Raw genomic sequence first — 21,021 nt, 5'->3', positions numbered from 1 at the left:
CGGCACACAAGTGGAACGTTTGCTTGGATTGGGTCGAGCGCAATGCAATCTTTGCTCAAATGCTCTGATTGGGATTAAAGATTTGTAAATAAAATGCCATAGAGAAACAGATACCATATTATTAAGATATCCACAGAACTAACCATTTAAAAAGTAAAATTCCTGTTTTTTACATAATGAACCTAAACACAAGTATTTTACTTTTAAAAATCCTATTTACTTTAACTTTTTTAACGTTTTACATCAACCACCAGTATGTAAACGTTGAATTAACTATAAAGTAAGGTGAAGTAAATGAGTGACAGCCCTTTTCACGTCCCTAAGTTGTGGCCAAAATGTTTTTCCAGCTTTTGCGAAGAGTAGAGCAGACAATATAATAAGTGCCGAAGCAAAAACAGTCGATACACTTGTTACAACTGAACAGGTTATTTACAAATAGTTGATGAATGAATCAGCTTAGATGAATAGCTTATTTACAACAACAATATGATTTTCTGTCTTAATTCTGCCTCTGATTGTTTCACTGCTAGTATATCTGCTAGTGAATTGAAGCATTTAATGTAGTCTATTAACACCTGGTCTAGCGAGATAAAAACATGCAGGAAGTTACTAAACTGCAATCATCTGTGATTATCATATGTAAAGGCAAATTTACCTAGCTTGAATGTAAATCGTTAACCACACATTCCAAAAGAATAGTTTTAAGCACTATGTCAATGAAAGGATATTGCTGTTTTTTGTAACTAAAACAACTCAATTCACACTAGTGAATAGCTGCTACTATATGGCTACTTCACATCTGGGTCATTCACCCTTCTCAGTGTTTATTTTGCGATAATAGACGGCTGGATGTAGCCTACATCCCTTACTCACTTTACAAACTAACCAACAAATTATTTAAATAACAAAAAAAAGTTAGTAAAACTTAATGTTAGTAAAAAAATAAGTGGTTGGTTCATTTTCATTAATTTGGTTAAAAAACAATATTAATAAATGGAAACTTATAAAGTGCTACCCATTTTCAATGAGGTTGTGTTTTTTAAGAGTTACTATAAACTTATAAACGGTTGTGTTTTTATGAGCTCATATGAATAAGATAAATACACTTAATTAATGTATTATAATAGCATTGGTTACTTCAGATTACTGAATGCATTAAATTACCGACATTAAAGGAATAGTTCACTTTGAAATTAATTTTTGATATGTTTTATCTTACCTCAAGGGCATCCGAGATGTAGGTGTCTTTGTTTCCACAGTATTTTCAATTTTGACATTTTTTGGTCAAACCGTTCTTGTCTATCAGTCCAACACTATCTCACGACCAATTCGTACGAATTTGACGCATGATTAAAAAGTGTCTAATTCATACGACCTCACTCGTACTAATTCCTACGATTTGTCTAAACCCACGTGATGGTTAGGTTTAGGGGCGGGGTCAGGGGTAGGTCATTCGTACGAATTCATACGAATTGGCCAATTCGTAAAATATGTACGATTTAGCAAAATCGTATTAATTCGTACGTGTGAGGTCGTATGAATTGTTACGAATTAGCCACTTTTTAATCATTCGTCGAATTCGTACGACTTGGTCGTGAGATCGGGTTGATCAGTCATACACTGGAGGTGAAGGGGGTCCACCAAAGAGCAGCACAGAGAAGTCCAAACCGCAATGGAAGACGATTTCGGGATATCTAAATATGTTTAGTAAAAGGTAAAACTTCCGAAATCTCTGTGTAAATATTGAGTGACGTCACACGCAAGCGATCACTTCCGGCGTAACATTGAACTGATTCAGTTCGGTTCAGTTGGACATTGAACAACAGATTCAGATCACTGTGATTACACGAGGTAAAACGATATAAATACTGTTGGTTTTCTCACACAAACCGCTCATTTCGTGTCTTAGGCCATCAATGTGTACTTACATTTACGAGTCATTAAATCATGTTTAATTTGGACTTCTCTGTGCATGCTTTTTGGTGGACCCCCTTAGCCTCCAGTGTATGACTGATAGACAACAACGGTTTGTTGAAAAATGTCAAAATTGAAAATACTGTGGAAACAAAGACACCTACATCTTGAATGCCCTTGAGGTAAGATAAAACACATCAAAAATTAATTTCAAAGTGAACTATCCCTTTAAGAAAGTACTGGACCATGTGTTGTTTATTTGGAGTTCCATGCATATTTAATCTAGTTCACTGTTTACTCACCAATACATTGGTATAACCCCAATTAATTTACTATTTAAAAGATTTTAAAAGACAGAAAAAAGTAATTTACCACAATGTAAAAAAATAAATAAATAAAAAATCTGCTCATTTATAAATCAAATGATGTTATAGGGATGTAGCACATTACCATGGGCATTCATATTTTTGTTGGTTTAACTAAACCTTTATACCACATCTGAAACGAAAGCTCATATTAATAGTTCCTCTTGTTGAATCTCTCAAAAAATACATGCAGAGTCCTCAGAGTGTTTTAAGTATAGGATGACTTGTTTAAGCATATGTATTTTTAGGTCTAAGGTAAACTTTCACAGCCTGGCCTTTGAAGCCGTTCTCCATAGAGATGCTAATGTCCTGCAGGTAGTGGGGGTTGCAGCTCAGTCCACTCAGGGACTGAAAACACAGTGAGAAAGCGTCCGATCACAGCCATTGGGATATGTTTCAATCAGCTCTGTAATTTAGCAGAGCTGTTTACAATACAGTCAAATCACACCACATGTATTTTTACACGTTTATATATCAATGTTTATACTTAAACACATTAACATTTTCTAAGACAGCCCTTGTTTTAGCAGGTGGGGAATAAATGAAATATGATGAGTATGTCATAAATCTTGCTTTAGTAAGCAGACACTTGAGAGCTTAATGTTACTTACTCAGACTGTTAGTATTTAACAGATATGTTAGCTCAAATACAAAAACTTATACAATTGATAATACTTGATAATACATATTTGGAATGTCTAAAACATGGATGTGGTAAATGGATCTAGGAACACAACAAAGCTAAAACCATGATATGATTTTCTATCTTTTAACTTATTTATATTTTTAAACATAAACGAGGATATTGTAGAGATTACCATATTGTTGTTTTACTGTCTACCTCTCAGCAACAAAAACTAGTGATTGAATGTGTATGTATGTAAATATTCACTGATTCAAAAAAATAAACAAGGTCCTATACACTTGGCATTAACTTATATATTTTTTTAGATACAATCATATTGGGACAATGATATACAGATGTAATCAGGATCTGAATGAGTTTGATCTTGTCTACTTTCGGCCATGATGATTGCAAACGAGGATGAAATAAAAGCTGTATTTAAATGGAGCAGTTTATTTAAAGTACATTGGTAAAACCACAATGAGCTGAAAAACCATACACTTATAAGAACCGACAAAAAAGGAACAAAACACAGACAGAAACCTAACACTTTCAAGTAGGTTGAAATCCAATCACACATGGTGACATACACGTTTAAAGTGACTATGTGTAAACAGCCATTTGTCTTTTTAATTTCTTGTGATCAGATTGATGAAAATTCATGTTAATAACAGGTGTAAATGTGGCTCGATGTACATAATTTTCTTAGATTTTTAATTAAATTCATTATTGCTGTTGTTTTGTTTTGGTGTAAGACTACCCCAGGTGAAATACACCAATATGAAATTAACAGGAGTAAAAATGTATTGTTAATTGTTAAACGGTAATTGTAACAGGACTTTTAATGACTTACATAAAATGTTGCAGACAAAATAATCTGAAAGTTATATGGTGTTTATTTCTTTGGGACATTTAAAATAAATATATTTTATTAAAACTAATCTGAAGTAAATAATAAGATCTATCACAAAATCTATGTTATAACTAAGTCTTAAATTTACTTTTATATTTGTTTTTTTTTTTGTTTCTTTTGTTTTTTGCAGTGTATAAGGTCAAAATTTTCTTGATTGACACTGGGCTAGTCCAATCACATCTTTAATCACCTCCCCCTCTGGGCTAAGAGAGCGTGCAGTGTCAGTGAGTATCTGTCAAAATAGTCAGAGCGATGGAGAAGAAACACAAGGAATGTGCAGAGAAATGGCGTGAAAAAAAAAAAAAAGAAACCGCCTTCAGTGTCTGATTAGGAGTGAGGGGGATCATGAGAGACATTGAGTGTAGAGAACTGTTTGTTAGAGATATTTGACAATTACGCATTTTATTAGAATTATAATGAGAGTATAAGACCCGTTTGTAAACCATGTTTTTTGTCAAAATAAAAGCTGAATGCCGTTTCCATCAAAATAAAAGATAATGTTTTTATATCTCTTTCAAGTTACAGAAATTAGTTCTAAGCTAATAATGAAAGTTGCTTTTATTTTTCAGTGCATGTGTTTTACAATATATGGCTATAACTGTCTTGTGATTAATATTATAACTATGATTAATTATGTATTATGTAATGTAGACAGACACTATATCCCAACTAAAAGAGTTTTGAGTTTTTCTTTGTTCAATTTGCACACTGAATATGGGTTGGAGCTCTTAAATTTGAACTCTCAAAGTGCACCAGATTGATGAATTTAACATTAAAGGGTTAGTTCACCCAAAAATGAAAATTCTGTCAGTATTTACTCGCCCTCATGTTGTTCCAAACCCCGTAAGACCTTCGTTCATCTTCGGAACACAAATTAAGATATTTAAGATATTAAGATCGCTCCTGCATACAGTCCATAGGCTTCTTGAGGGAATGACTCTTGATGGCATAGAAAAGTCATTAAAGACATCGTTAAAATAGTCCAAGTGACTACAGGGGCTCAATCTTAACTTTATCAAACGACGAGAACACTTTTGTGTGCAAAAAAACAACAAAAATAACAACTTTATTTCAACTATTCGTTTATTTCTCCCTCTGCGCGAGTCAGGTTACTAGTTTAATAGCGTAAGCTTCTGTTATTATACGTCACACGCATCACACACATGACCAGCGTCGGCCAATAGTGAGCCTTCGTGTGACGTAGCTCTACGCAATCACACTACGTTAACTGACTACAGGCCCATGGAGAAGGAAGTGAATAATTGAAATAAAGTCGTTATTTTTGTTTGTTTTTGTGCACAAAAATATTCTCGTCGTTTGATAAAGTTAAGATTGAGCCCCTGTAGTCACTTGGACTATTTTAACGATGTCTTTAATGACTTTTCGGGGACAGCAAGAGTCATTCCCTCAAGAAGCCTACGGACTGTATGCAGGAGCGATCTTAATATCTTAAATATCTTAATTTGTGTTCCGAAGATGAACGAAGGTCTTACGGGGTTGGAACAACATGAGGGTGAGGAAATACTGACAGAATTTTCATTTTTGGGTGAGCTAACCCTTTTTAAAGCATGCCCCCGAACCCCCCTAGAGGGACAGAGGTGCGCTGACCAATACTATATTTCATTTATTCGGTTTGGTCATTTACAGATCATTCAATCAATCAATCAAAACATTCGAAACATAAACAGGGATTAAAGTTCTCCGTCGCTTCGATGGATTTCCTTTAATTGCAGCGGGTCTATGACGGATATCCGTCAATTGCAGGGTTCCCGTCTGTCCTTATGTCTTAAATTAACTTTTCATAATTTTAAGGCCGTAAATAGGCTTTCATTTCGCAAACAGTGTGATAAATGTCTTAATTTTAGTTTGAATAGGTCTTAAATTAAGGAAAGATGATGCGTATTCACCCTGCCGAGGGGGGATGTGATAAAGCCTGGAGTGGAGCGAAAGCACGTTCCTCTCTCCACTCTAAGCATTCTGTAATCACTTTGCTTATGGTCCACTCCGGTTTTTCAATTCCCGCTCACGGAAAAACTGCTCCCTGGACCCTGTTCACTCAATCTTGTCAGGCGAGGCCACAGCTCGTTTGCTGCGGTCCCATGATAGAAAACAGAACGTGGGTCAATATTGGTCGTTTCTCAATACCAAGTACACAAACTTCGGACTCGCGTCCTTGGTAGTTCGGACTTGCCAAGTTCGACTCGGGAGAACAAACTCCCGAGGACGAGAGGACGCTGCTAACAGCGCGTTCTTGATCGCGTCACTCAGCACGCGGCTACTCCGGTTATCAACTCGGCCTTTTTTCATCAACACCACTGTGCCTCTTTTCATTTATAAATGAACATAATTATTATCAAAAACATATAAATGGCCACACAAATGTGGTTCAGGCAACGCACATTGATTATAATATATTTATAACAACACGAAATATAGCTAAAACACAAACCTGCTTCTTTTTGTTTTCATTTTAAAAATATATAACATTATTTATCATTAAAACTGACATTTAACAAACAGACAGGGTTGTGTCGTTTTATTGTATTATGCGTACACATACAGTGAAGAGAATGAATAGTAATATAATATTTTATATATTTTAGAATATATAAAATTACACAACCATGTCTCTTTTTTTGTTAAATGTCAGTTTTAATGCTAATATCCCGTTCAAAAGTATAAGTACCCTAATAGGTAGGCTATAATAAGCTATACAATGAGAAATAAAGCAAACAATTCAGTTAAACATAAGTAGGCTCTCTAATAGGCTACAAAGTTAAAGTTAAATAGCCTACATAATAAAGTTATAAAACTTCACTTAAATAAAATAAAATAAAAACATGCACTGAAAACTTATATATATGGTTGATTATTTGTCAAGATAAGTAATTGTTTTTCATAGATTAAAATAGCTTTTAAATTACGCAAACTGGCAATATTATATTGGTTTTAAACATCTCCCCTTAAAACGCTATTGGTCTCGACTATTTAAATAAAGTTACAGGAATTTGACTTGGCCTGAAAAAAATTTCAGTCAGAAGAATTTTTTTCACTTTAATCCCTGCATAAATACTATAGATGACCAGGTGCAGGCAGAAGCTAAAGCTTATTATGCCTGCCCTTAACTTTAGAATGAAATGTAACTTATTAATGACAACATCTGTTCATAAAAATAACATTAACACTTTCGTGAACCATTGTCCACACCAGAAGCAAGCCTGTCTAATTCATTTTTATTCTTTTATAGTTTTCCAATGTTATTCTCTTGTAATATTTTTTAAACTGAAAAATAGATGTGGCTTGTTTTAACTCATTAGCTATTCCACAATTTAACTCCTTTATTTGATAAACAGTGTTCTCTTAATGTAGAATGTACTTGTGGTTGGTTAAATATACATAATCCTCTAAGATCATATTTACTTTCTCGTTGGGAAAATAATAATTGCAAACATTTAGGAGTTTTATTATATTTGACTTGATAAATAAATTTTAACGTGTACAAATCGACAAAATCATAAAACTTCAAAATTTTTGATTGATGAAACAGTAAATTACTTGGTGCATTGTATGGGGTATAATTAATTTATCTAATAACCTTCTTTTGTAATAAAAAGATTGGATTAGTTCTAGTTTTGTATGTATTTCCCCAAATTTCAATACCATACATTAAGTATGGTGTAACAAGTGAAGTATAAAGTAAATGTAATGCATTTTTACTCAAGATATACTGCAACTTGTACAAAATTGCAATCATTTTAGATACTTTCTTCTGAACATTAAAAATATGCGGTTTCCATGTCATTTTACAATCAATAATTACTCCAAGAAATTTTATATGATTTACTCTTTCTAAAATATTTTTATTAATAGTAATCCTGATCTCATTATTTAACTCTTTATTACTAAATACCATGAATTTCGTTTTATTTAAATTTAGTGACAATTTATTTAAATCAAACCAATTCTTTAGTTTATACAATTTTTTCTCTACCACCAACACAAGCTCTGTAAGATTTGGGTCAGAACAATAAATTGTTGTATCATCCGCGAAAAGAATAAAATTTAAAACATCCGACACTTTGCATATATCGTTTATATATAACAAAAATAACTTAGGGCCCAAAACAGAGCCTTGCGGAACGCCACAATTAATGTGGCGTTAATATACAGTTAATATATAAACATCTTGTGAGAAAGACTGGTATTGCCAATGCAATTGGAGAATTGTATTTTAAACTTAGTAGTTATTTCATCTCACTCATTAGATGGGGTTGGTGGTTTTAATAGGAGTTGTTGGTATACATATTCAAGGGCGTACACAGTTCAGTTGTGTGTATGTTCATATGTAGTGGGCCAGTCTGGGCCAAAATGCCCAGGCCGATTTTTTTGTCCCAGTCCAGCCCTGGGCGGACTGATAATACTGGAGCACCAACTAGCGTTCATGACTTTTTTTTACAGTCTATGCCTCAGCTAATAAAAAAAAAAAGCAGTGAACATGAACGAAGACGCTGACGAGACCCCTTCGGTTGGTCCTGTGGATGGGAAATTTAGTTATAAGAACGAACCGATGGAAGCGTCATTAAGAGCATGGTTGTTGTGTGCAAGCTATGCAACAAGGAATTCGCATATCACATCGACCCTCAAGTTTCACCTCAACGCAAAACATATACAATTGCACTGGTCTGTTGGATTTGGTTGAACAAAAATAAACAATATTTTGTTGCTTAAGCTTATGTATTCAGTCATTATTAAATGATATACTAAAAATCCATGTGAGAAAAAATCTTCTCACTGTTCTCAGTTCAAATATTTATGCAATTAAAATGCGCTTAATTTCGATTTATTAATTACAAAGCCTCTAATTAATTAGATTTTTTTTTAATCGAGTCCCGGCCCTAAAAATAATATATATAATTTACTCACACATTCTAAGTGATCTTATGAACCACTGACAACTCCTAAATAACTGGTTTGTAAATAATGCTATACTTCATTTAGATGTAAATTGATCATTAATAAAGTATGAAAATACAATTATTAAACACATTATAGATATGCTATTAAAACAAGAAAAAAAACATTTATAGCTGTATTTACATATATACTGCTTATTAATGTATTTTAATGCTTAATAAATGGTGAATTATCAGTTCACTAATGCTTAACTAATGATTAATACCATGCAGTTATTATAAAGTTACTGAAAGTTCCTATAAGCAGCCAGTTCACCAGCAGCTCTACAGTCTCAGAGCCTCTGGGACAGCAAGGCATTCAGACAATAGAGAAGTGTGAACGACGTGTGTTAATGGGCCATTGCAGTTCTTGCTCCAGCCTACAGGAGCGCTGCTGAGTATGGGCTTAAACACACACACACTCGCAAGTCCCCACTTGGTCAAAAATGTAAAAAATTCACCAGAGCGTTTTTTAGTTGATTTTAACATGTTTTAAGGCATAACTAACAGGGGACTTGAAAAATGTCCCCACTTCGCTCGGCGGTCCCCTGTTGGTGAGTGTGTAACGACACCAAAGTCCCCTCTTAGATAGGTAGACAAGTACACGCACACACACACACACACACACTTCTCACTGTACGTGTCGTTATGAGCTGACTTACACTCATCTCAGAATTATGACCTTTCATGACATCTTACAAGATATATGTTTTCTAGAAGCATTTTTTGTCTTGTTTTATTTGGGCTGGGAAATTCAATTTAAGTAAGTGAAATAAATATACAAATATAGCATGAAGTAACAATGAACAATACTTCTACATCATTTATTAATCTTAGTTAACTTCAACATGCACTGATACATTATTCAAGTCAAAAGTTGTATCTGTTAATATTAATGCACTGAACTAAGAATGCACAATTTTATTTTTACTAACATTAATAAGTGTGTTAAAAATGCTAAACCTTACTTTAATGTTGCCATAAAACTATTAATACAAAATATAACACTCAATGTTTTTGTTTATTTTCTTGATAAAAAGTATAAATTGATGTGTTTTGGAACTGTATTCCTCTAATCCTTCTGACACCTTTTTTCTAAAAAAATTTGATTTGTCAGAAATAAAAAAAATCAAAAGCATATAATTGTTTTGGGCTGGATCAAATTAAATTTAAGAAAGTGAAATCAATATGCAAAAAAGAATAACAATAAATAATATTTCTACATCATTTATTAATTTTAGTTGATGTTAACTTCAACATTTACTAATACACTATTTGTTAAAATGTGTATCTGTTAATATTAATTAGGCCTAATGCACTGAACTAACAATGCACAATTATATTTTACTAACATTAATAAGTGCATTGAAATGTAATGTTAGTTGTTTGTTAATACATTAATTAATGTTTACAAATGAGACCTTAGTGTAAAGTTGCCATGCAATTATTAATACAATTAAAATAGCATTCATAACACTTTTATTTTCCTGTTAAATTAAAGCATAAATTGATGCGTTTTGGAATTTTATTCCCATGGTTTTATAAATTTGTCAGAAATGATAAAGTGAATCAAAAGCACCAGATATTCATGAAGAAACCAAACATTTCTGATCTGTGCCATTCAATCATTTTAATATAGACTTTATTTTTTTTCTTTGTCAAAATGTGCAGAAGAAATTCGTACAAATTTAAAAAATTGGCTGAACATTTTCAGATCTTGTAGTAAAAGCTCATTCTTACTTCTATTACACTTTCTCAGCTCTACAATTGTAAGTAATGAACAAGAGAAAGAGAAATGCATCTGTAGATATGGAAACTCTGATCATCAAGAGAGAAGGCCAGTGCAGATCCGATGCGTGTAATTCCCGATTCCGAAGAAGACACACGCGTGAAGACCAGAACGGCACGCTTGATCGTGATTCATGGGGACATTCGTCTCCTGCTAATCTCTCCCTGAACAACTGATGAATCAGGGTTTGATTCGCTGACAGGAGACACGTCTCTCAAGAAGACATAATGACGACGTCTCATAACATGCTTAAGACTTCATCAGTGCTGCGTTTGGACAAATCTTAATGCAATGAGGATTTATGAGGATTACAACATAATCTCAAATAATCCAAAGTGCCACGGACAGGGAAACGCTTGTAATAGCGGCGTAAACCCGTCCTGCGTTCTGACAGCGGTGTCAGTCAACAGCGGGATTAATTGTTTGCGGGACACTTGGCGAAAGGTCTGGAGGCGATGGGAATTTAAGAGTCGTGAAACACTGGACAAAAGAGATGTTTCTCAGATGATCTCAGATGAAGAGAAACACTCTTTAACTCCCAGCGAACTGGGAACAAACCTTCTCCCAGGAACATTATCTGCTCTTTAAAGCACAAAAACATCATTTTGAAATTTTAACTGAAACATTTTAGTTGGATGTAACATTCCATAGAACATTCAAAAGTAACATTCCATAATGTGTGAAGAATGAAACAAGAAAATGATTTTAAAAAACTGGACATTTTCAACATTCAGTATACCGGCCATTATATCGGTATCAGCCGATGTATGTTCATTTTTAACGTTATCGTTATTGACCTGATAAGAAAATTTGGCTGATATATTAAACCCGATAAATAATGGATTATGAGACGCTTCAGATTCAACATGATGTTTTTGCATTGCTTGAAATGTGATTTAAATCACTTCAAAAAAGCAAAATACAGTTAAATGCAGCACGTTAAAGTCTGTCATTATCGGTTACCTAACAGTATCTGCTCTTTAAAGCACAAAAACATCATTTTGAAATTTTAACTGAAACATTTTATTTGTATGTAACATTCCATAGAACATTCAAAAGTAACATTCCATAATGTGTGAAGAATGAAACAATGGAATGTTTATTTAACATTCTTATAACCAAGAAAAAAATGATTAAAAAAACTGGACCTTTTGAACGTTCAGTATGCCTGCCATTATATCGGTATCAGCCGATGTATGTTCATTTTTAATGTTATCGTTGTTGACCTGATAAAAAAATTTGACTGATATATTAAACCCGATAAATAATGGATTATGAGACGCTTCAGATTCAACATGATGTTTTTGCATTGCTTGAAATGTGATTTAAATCACTTCAAAAAAGGAAAATATAGTTAAATGCAGCACGTTAAAGTCTGTCATTATCGGTTACCTGACCTCATAACGAGAACATTATAATTATAATTGTGTGTTTGGGACGTGGCTGTTAATGGGGAGACTTTGGATTTTGTAATCAGGCTCTCAAAACGTAAAATAATTTGGATTTAGATTTATCGGCTAATATATCGGTCATCGGCTTTCAAATATAAAGGATTATCGGTTACCGGCCACAGTTTTTGATATATCTCTTCATGCATCTTTCAACATTAGCAAAACATATATATTTTTGTTAGCTTGGCTCATACTGAAAGTTAAACAGTTTTCCTAGGAAGAGGAAATTAATATTTGGAAGAGTTTTAAGCTTCATGTGTTTGTGTTGGTCTGATTCATCACAGAGTTATTTCTGATTATGTCGTTTCTCTAATAGCTTCGGCTTCGTTCAGGAAGCGTCTGCCAAAGGCTCATTAAGATTTTTAAAATCTATTTATTGATTGATTGATTTTTCTCAGTCTGGCATGAATATTTAAAGTGATATTATCCGTGTCCCGGTAGTGTTCGTCGGCTAATTAGCGGTTGCTGGTGTGTTTCGTTAAAGTCTTTGGTTACTGTGCATGGCTAGTGTGAATGCTGCTAATTTGTGACATAATCAGCGGCTACACAATTAAAAAAGCAATTTAAAGCATCATACATAAATGGACTTGATGCAAATTGCATAACACTCACGAGATGTGTGCACCGCTAACTTCCTGGTGTGATTGAATTAATAAGCAGTTTTATTTCTTCCTCACACACCATGTCAGTCCTCAAACATGTCGTGCAGTGTGTGTAAACCACCATCATTATATATATATATGAAGAGTTCAGATGCAAAAGCCTCTAAATGCCATTTGAAATTTTCATCTTTAATGATGATTTTTTTATCAAACTTGTATATTTAAGTTCAGTAATTTCACTTAAATAACAATTAATAGGTAATTATCATTGCCATTTAAGTGAAATCACTGAACTTAAATATACAAGTTTGATAAAAATCATCATTTAAGAAGAAAATTTCAAATGGCATTTAGAGGCTTTTGCATCTGAACTCTTCATATATATATATATATACACACACAGTCAAACCAAATATTCTTCATACAGAGGATACCAGTTACATTTATAAACATTCAGGAGTGATTCCTTCACTTTGAGCTGATGATGTTTTGCTGAAGTGTGTTTTCTGTAATTGCTAATGCTCTTTTTACACACACACTGAACAACAGCTAAACTGGTATTATCTAATTGTGGAGTTCAATTTAACAGCTGACAGATATTTAACATAATTCATGTGTGAGAGTCCAACAGAAGGACGGACAAAACCAGTCAAATATCCACTGAGATCTGCTCATATTTTATCACCATTTTCTAAACTATTTTCTAAATAAACTGATAATGTGAGAAAGGAGTCTGAGTACATGTTAGTTTGTGTGTGTGTGTGTGTGTGTGTGTGTATACTGTATCCAGCTCACTGATAAATGAGGCATATTTAAAGGACAGTGTGAACATGTAGTTCAGAGTCGCTGCCATCTAGTGGTGAAGCTCAGAAACGCAGATGCGAGTCGATCTGACACTGGCTGAAGCTGGAAAGACTCACTTTCACTGGTTGCTTCCCAGTTTTCCACAAGACAACAGATGGGAATTAAACCCACAAGAGTGGATCCGCACCGGACGCCATAAAAGACCCTCGTAAACTCCACATCTGAACGGGAGAAAGACAGGAAAACTTTGTCAAACAACCCGAGTGAAGAGAATTCCCAAGATGGGGAAGAGCAAAGACGGACAGGCGGAGAGAGATTTACCCTGGGAAGTGTTTTCATCATCACCGGCCATCAGGAGCTGAACACGCATGAGAACGGCAGAACATGACATCCAAAGCAAGAGAAACATCATCATCAACATGCTTCCGGTCTTCCTGACCTTCTCCGTGTCCGGCTGCGCAAACACACACGGGAACATGCTGGAACTGAGACGTCGGAGGCATTAAAGCATTAGTTCACTTCAGAATTAAACCTTCCTGATAGTTTACTCTCCCCACGTCCTCCAAGATGTTCATGTGTTTCTTTCTTCAGTGGAAATGAAGGTTTTTGAGGATGTTTCTCCATATAGTGTCTTCAATGGGGTCCAACGGGTCGAAGGTCAGATGTGAGTTTCAGTGCAGCTTCAAAGCCGAGGAATAAGAGTCTGATCTAGACAAACCAGCGACATTTACAACAGAATACACATTTATATACTTTAACCACTAATGCTGGTCTGCGACACACATTACATCATCAGGGTGAAAGGTCAAGCGTGTTCCGGTTCAGAAATGTAGAGTCTTTGCACGTTCGCTCTGTAAACATTAGATCTGTTCTTACGCCTACATCCCGCTTCATTTAATTTGATGGTGCCGCTAAACTCCTGCGCTCAACGCTAGCATCATACTTTCTGTCCCTCTATATAAAATTAGCTTATAGATGTGTATATAGACATGATCTGTTGTCCCAGCGCTCGTGTTTATGTAGTGAACAGTAAATATATACAGCACTGAAGTGAAAAGCCCTTCAAGCGTCTCTGGATGTTCCTCTAGCGCTGAGAATCTGCTAGCGTAGCGGGAGTTAGCGGAGTTAGCACAGATCTCTCTTCCGGATCTCACACTGTCCTGCCATTGTTTCATTCCTCCGTTCCTGCCATTCACTTCCTCGCCGGACGCTGCTGTCACCGTGGAGATGAGGGGTCGCGGCCCCAGTGTGTCTGCCGTCACCGTGGAGACGAGGGGTCGCGACCCCCAGCGTTTTCTACCTTATTGTCTGCCGTCACCTCTGAGCCGTCTGTCTTCAGCTCCATGTCAGTGTTTTTACATTCAGCGCTGTTTGTGATGTTAATGTGCCCTGAATGATCCTGTGAACACACATCTGAGAGAGAGAGAGAGTTATGAGACGAGATCAGATGGAAAATTGTTATTATTTTAATATATGAAAATATTACAGTGAGATGTCAGTAAATTATAGATCATATTTTCCACTATAAGTTCAAAGTATTACACGCAATACTAATGATGAGCTTCACAGCCTTGCCAAGTATTAGTTGGTTAAAAACACAAAACTTTTATTCTTTATGGACGCATTAAATTGATAAAAAGTGACATTTTATAATGTTACAAAATATGTGATTTCAAATAAATGCTGTTCTTTTGAACTTTCTGTTCATCAAAGAATCCTGAAAAAATAAAATGTTTGACGGTTCCCACAGAAACATGAACTGAACACTAGGGTTGGGTATCGTTTGAATTTGAACGATTCTGATTCCGATTCCGATTCCTTGTTTCGATTCCGATTCTTTTAAGAGGCAGGGTCAAAAAGGTTTAGCTAACCTTGCTAACCAACGGCCTTTCTGAAGGAAATACTCCTTCTGTCACAAATTTTGCATTTTGCCGAGATTTCGTTATTTTTAGAAAAGTGAAGCCACACTTTGGATCGCCGACGTAAGCTACTCATGTTCGACTCGCGCGGTTATGCCAACACTTCCGGTAGACGCTTCTTCGTTTCTTCTTCCGCTCGGCGGACTGTGAATATCGAAACTATGAATCGAAATTTTAACTTTTGAACGATTCCGGGAAAAACGAAAAGTTAGTCCCGGTTCCAATCGATACTCGATTCTCGATACCCAACCCTAGTGAACACTGATAATAATCATAATGTGTCTTGATCATCAGATCCTCATATTAGAGTGATTTCTGAAGGATCATGTGACACTGAAGAGACGTGCGTCAGAGATGATCCGACAGAACGGGGATCGGGATCGAGACGGGACGAGCGACTGCACCGTGATGTAACACACCCTAAACAGTTCAGTGCCGTGCGCTGTCAGGTCGCGTTCCCTTCTATAGTGCCAGTTATAATGGAATCATTTCATTTCTATAGTAGTAGAATTTTATTTGTGTTATATTTAAAGCAGCAGAATTCAAATGGAACCGAAATAAGGAGATTCTGATGAAAAACAAAAGTGAAAATTCGGTCCCACTTAATATTAAGTGGCTATAAGTACTATGTTATTACATTGAAAAATAAGTACAACGTGTTATTGTGTTCCTGTTGTATTGTAAAACACTTTTGCTGCTATTGAGGTGTGATAGGGGTAAGGTTAGGGACAGGTGAGGTGGTATGGGTCAGTTTAAGGGTGGGTTAAGGTGCAAGGGTAGGGTCAACATTGTAATTACAAATGTAATTACATAAATTAATTACAGCTGTAATTACATGCAGGTATTTTTAAAATGTAAGTACAATGTAAAAACATGTATGTACACAATAAGTCCATTGTATCAAATTATTAATTTCAATGTAAGTACATAGTACTTAAAGCCACTTAATATAAAGTGGGACCGAAAATTCAAATCTGTCAAATAAATAAATCACCATTGTGTCAATTTGATAAACAACTAAACAAGATGTTAAACTTCTTTTGTAAATATATTTCTAAATGCAAAGGCCAGTGTGATTAATGTTTAATACATGTATTCTGCATATTATGATGATAGCCAGCGCCTGGGACTCGGTGTGATGAAGTAAAGCGCTCCGTTCTCTCGTTAGTGTGCGTGTGTGTGTGTGTGTGTGTGTGTGCGCCTCTCTCCTCCAGACCTCTGCGGACTGATTTGTAAGTTGGAACGATGTGTTTTTCCTCTGATGGCTGTTTTGAGAGGTTTCTCGCTTGTTTTCAGACTCTGATAAGAGAGCATCTCGCCTCGCTCGCCCCACTTGTCTCGCTCGCCCCGGTTCGCCGGCCTGTCAGTGCTCGGCTCTGGATAAAGACGGAGAGCCGGAATTCCCAACCCTGGAGGATTGAGGAACGAGAGTTTGTGACGGACTCTATCTGTGTGTTTTCTAGCAGACAGATACTTAAGTTAGAAGAAAACAGCTGGAGCATGAGAGAGAGAGAGAGATAGAGAGAGAGAGAGAGACTACGTTAGATTTGAGGAATAGAGGCCTTGACGTACACAATTGAATGGTGCTTCCCCTGAGCACACACACACACACACACACACACACACACACACACACACATCACAGACTCTGAGCACACTGAAAAGATTATGGCTTTGTAAAATATGAGAAACAGATCATCTTTTCATGTTCTCCCTCTCAGAGAGATAATAAACAGCCAGGGATTTAGTCAGATCAAATCACTTTAAAACACATATGATCAAAGTAAAGAAATAAATCATTATTCTGTGAGTTCCTGCAGATCGTTCCCGATGGTGATGATGTCACTCATATTCACTGCTCGTCTTATGTTCACAACATACGTTCTGCTAACGTTCCCAATAAGTTATTAAGACGTTATTTAGTTCTGATTGTTCCCTGAACGTTTTAAAAATGTTTTTTCTTGGACGTGTGAACGTTAAAGGAACATTTCATTGTATCGTTCTATCAAACATTATGGGAACGTTACTTTTGAATGTTCTCTGAACGCTCTGAAACAAGTAGCAACATTTGAAAAATGTTACATTAAAAAAACATTACATTTAAAAACGTTACATTTGAAAAACGTTACATTTTAAAAAAGTTACATTTAAAAAACTTTACATAAAAAGTTACATTTAAAAAAACACATTACATTAAAAAAAACGTTACATTTAAAAAACTTTATACGAACATCCAACTAGAAAAAAACGCTCCGTGAATGATGTATAAATAATGTTTTTGTGCTAATATTTGAATCAATTAAAAAGTTGTATGTAGAAAGTTCTATATATTGTACGATTGTCGGACGGCACCTTCATATATTGAATAAATACACAGATGCTCATTACTGTTTAAAATCTTGGTGGATATTTTGTATAAAAGGTTCTCGTTCTCGTTTCAGCCAGGCGACCAGAACGCATCATCAATCGTGACTTCTGACTCCACCAATCAGGTGAGTTTGGGGGCGGGACCATCATTCAACAGGCAAGATTTGTGTTTAAAACAGGAACATTGTTCCAGTCTGAGGCGTTTATATGTTCAGTTTCATAGTGATACAATTTAAAATAGTTGCATCATGAAGTTTTGAGTGTAAATGTTTATTATTGAGTTGTGACGTGTCTGATTGGTTCTTTCAGCTGTGCGCCTGCCGATGAGCGTCCGATCGTGTGTTTCTGCCCCGCTGAGAGGAAATATAAGGTTAGTGAGCGAGTCTATGTGATGATGTTTCAGTGCGGTGGTCGTAGTACACCAGTGTCCCGTAGTCATGTGACGCGTGGGTCTCACCGCATACGTGAATCTGAGCCGCGTGTGAAATTCATCACACTGATGATGTCACTGATGCCATGGATGAGCAAATCCAATCTGTCCAAATATGAGGCTTGTGTTTCAGAAACAGGTGTGTCTCTCTTAGACAACGGCCAGCTGTCTCTCTCTCTCTCTGTGTGTGTGTGTGAGAGTGAGTTAGTGTGAGAGTGTGTGTGTGTGTCAGTGAGCTGTGATGTGGTTTAAGGGTTTGCAGTGTCTGCATGAATGAATGCCGACCGGCTCTAATCCCGAGCGCTGTTTCCTAACACAGCTAGTTAAGTTAATCCACCTCATTTAGACACTGCAGTGCCGGGAACAGAGTGTGTGTGAGTGTGAGTGTGAGTGGAGCAGATCCGGTGACGGACACTCATCCGCTGCACGTCCCACTGATTCCCTGTTTTACCCCGCGGGCGTCGCTCTCCGTGACCACAGGAATAATTTACCAGATCCAGAGACTCATTCCTCAGCCCTGCTGAAGAACACACACACACACACACACATGTGTTTTATACAGGAATCTGGTGTTTTATTAATAGAAATAATAAAATTAAATACTTTCATTTATTTATTAATTTTAGTGCTAGTTTCAGTTTGATCTGAAATGATAAAATAATATATATTTTAATCATATTTAAATTAAAATGATATATTATTAATAATGTATATATAATCAGTAATATTTATATTAATATTATATAAATAAATAAGCATTTATATGATCAATTATTATTAATAAATAAATAATAATATAAATTATATAAAATAAAATAAAATATATTTCAGTATCTAAAGCATCTTGTGTCAGTTTCAATATATTCTTATATTATAAAATAATATAAACATTAATCATATTTAAATGGCATTATAATATTATTACAAATAAACTGACTTTTTCTTAACAGTATTATTTATAGAAATAAAGAAAAGTCCAAACGTTTTAAGTAACTAAATCATCTAGTGCCAGGTTCATTTTACTCTAAAATTATAAAGAAAATTATGTATCATATTTAAATTAAAAAAATAATTTTATTATTTAAAATATACAAACAAAATTCTTCATTGAAATAGGAAAAATAATTCAATATATTCTTTAAAAAAATATTTATTATTAATAAAAATATTCAAAATAAAATGTGTATTGAAGTACTTAAAACATTTCAATTTATTCTAAAATTATAAGACATAAACATATAAATATTCATTATAATTAATAACATTTAAATAGTTACATTGTTGGAAAAGTAATTATTATGCATTACAGTGATTTTACCACGCATAATGTGTGTTTTTAGCCACAGAATGAAGGGGTTAGGAATAATAAGTGCCTAAAATCAGTTTAAAGCTTGATAAAATGTATACATCATAAATAAACCTATATTTAGTATTAATAATATTTGGGGTAAAAACATTCATTAGATTGACAGTCAGCTGCTTATGTGTGCCGCTCTGTGCATTACCATATCGTTTAATGTGTGATCGTTTGTGTTTATTGCCATTTTACAACATGGCTCAGAATTTAGAGTCTGAATGATTCTATAATTAAGAAATAAAATGCACAATGAAAAATGGGCTTGGAAAAGCCTCTAACAAGTGTGTCAACCATGAGGGAATTCAGTGTGAGCAGGTCAACAGCTCCAGTTCATGCCGTTTATGAACATCTGAGGCATTTATGCATGACATGTTAAACACTTCAGAAGAGCGTGTGTGTGTGTGTGTGTGTGTGTGTGTGTAGGTAACATCCTCCTGTTTCCTCTCCTCTTTAAACGACTGTTACGGTGTTTGATCTGTCCGGTGGTAAAATACAACAGACAAAAATGCTTTGTGAGCTTGTCAAGCGGAGGTCGAACAGGCCGAGGAATCCGGTGTAAATTACTCCCCGAGAGCCTCGTCAGTGTCACGGCGAGCCTGCGCTCGCGCTGAACGCTGGTCATGTGACCGGCCCCGCGGGCTCAGCGCTTTACGTGGATCTCCAGCCGTCTGTGCTTCAGTTCAGGTGCAGCGTCCAAGAAAAATAATTGAACAAACGATTACAGCGAGCGCTCCCACGTCGGGACACACTGGAACAGCTCACGTCCCTCAGAAGGAATTCACACACATTTACAACCTTTCAGAGCTGCAACAACATCCACGGCTCCCCGATCGGACTGATGCGCTTGACACGGCGGTTCAGACCGCTGACCTGTGACCTGCTGACTGTACAGACACTGAAGAATCCCAAGATGTTTTTCCCTTCTAAATGTACCCTACGGAGGAGGATTAGGGCCAAGCAATCATAAAAAAAAGTCATTATGATGCTGGAAAATAAACTCATTACATTTCTAGAATAAAGTCGTTGTTTCGAGAGAGAAAAAAAAAACGTTAAATTTAGTTTCATTTCGTAAATTTCGAAAAAAAAGTAGTTTCAAGGAAAAATCTGTTGTTTCAAGAAAAAAGTTGAAATACAATTTTGAGAATAAACTTATAACATTTTGTTTCAAGAAAAAACAGGTTGAATTTAGAGAGAAAAAGTCAAAATACAATGTTGAGAGTAAACTCAATAATAAATTAAATTCAATAATAAAGGCATTTAAAAAAACGTGTAACATTTGGAGAAAAAAACCCTCCAAATTCATTGTTAAAAATAAACTCATTACATTTCTAGAATAAAGTCATGTTTCGAGAAAAAAAAACACGTTAAATTTAGAGAGAAAAAGTCCAAATAAAATGTTGAGAGTAAACTAATGAAATTCAATAATAAAATCATAAAAAATGTGTAAAATTAAAAAAAATCGAAATTCAGAGTTGAAAATAAACTCATTAAATTTCTAGAATAAAATCGTTGTTTCGAGAGTTAAATTTCAAG

At 35.1% G+C, this 21,021-nt stretch overlaps 1 long non-coding RNA gene across 1 annotated transcript in view; it reads left to right on the top strand.

The window, feature by feature from the left end:
- Positions 1-18,074, top strand: part of LOC148977616 (uncharacterized) — a 55,235-nt gene extending 37,161 nt beyond the window's left edge. Inside the window, exons 3-4 of the long non-coding RNA XR_016169594.1 lie at positions 17,776-17,826; positions 18,011-18,074. This is a non-coding gene — a long non-coding RNA (uncharacterized LOC148977616). The remainder of the gene's footprint in view (positions 1-17,775; positions 17,827-18,010) is intronic.
- The last annotated feature ends 2,947 nt before the right edge of the window (positions 18,075-21,021 follow it).

This window comes from Pimephales promelas, chromosome 8 (assembly GCF_988280905.1).
Source record: "Pimephales promelas chromosome 8, fPimPro1.hap1.1, whole genome shotgun sequence".
In the NCBI taxonomy this organism is placed as follows: Eukaryota; Metazoa; Chordata; class Actinopteri; order Cypriniformes; family Leuciscidae; genus Pimephales; species Pimephales promelas.
Note: the sequence above shows the minus strand (reverse complement) of the source record. Positions and strands in the feature narration are given on the sequence as shown.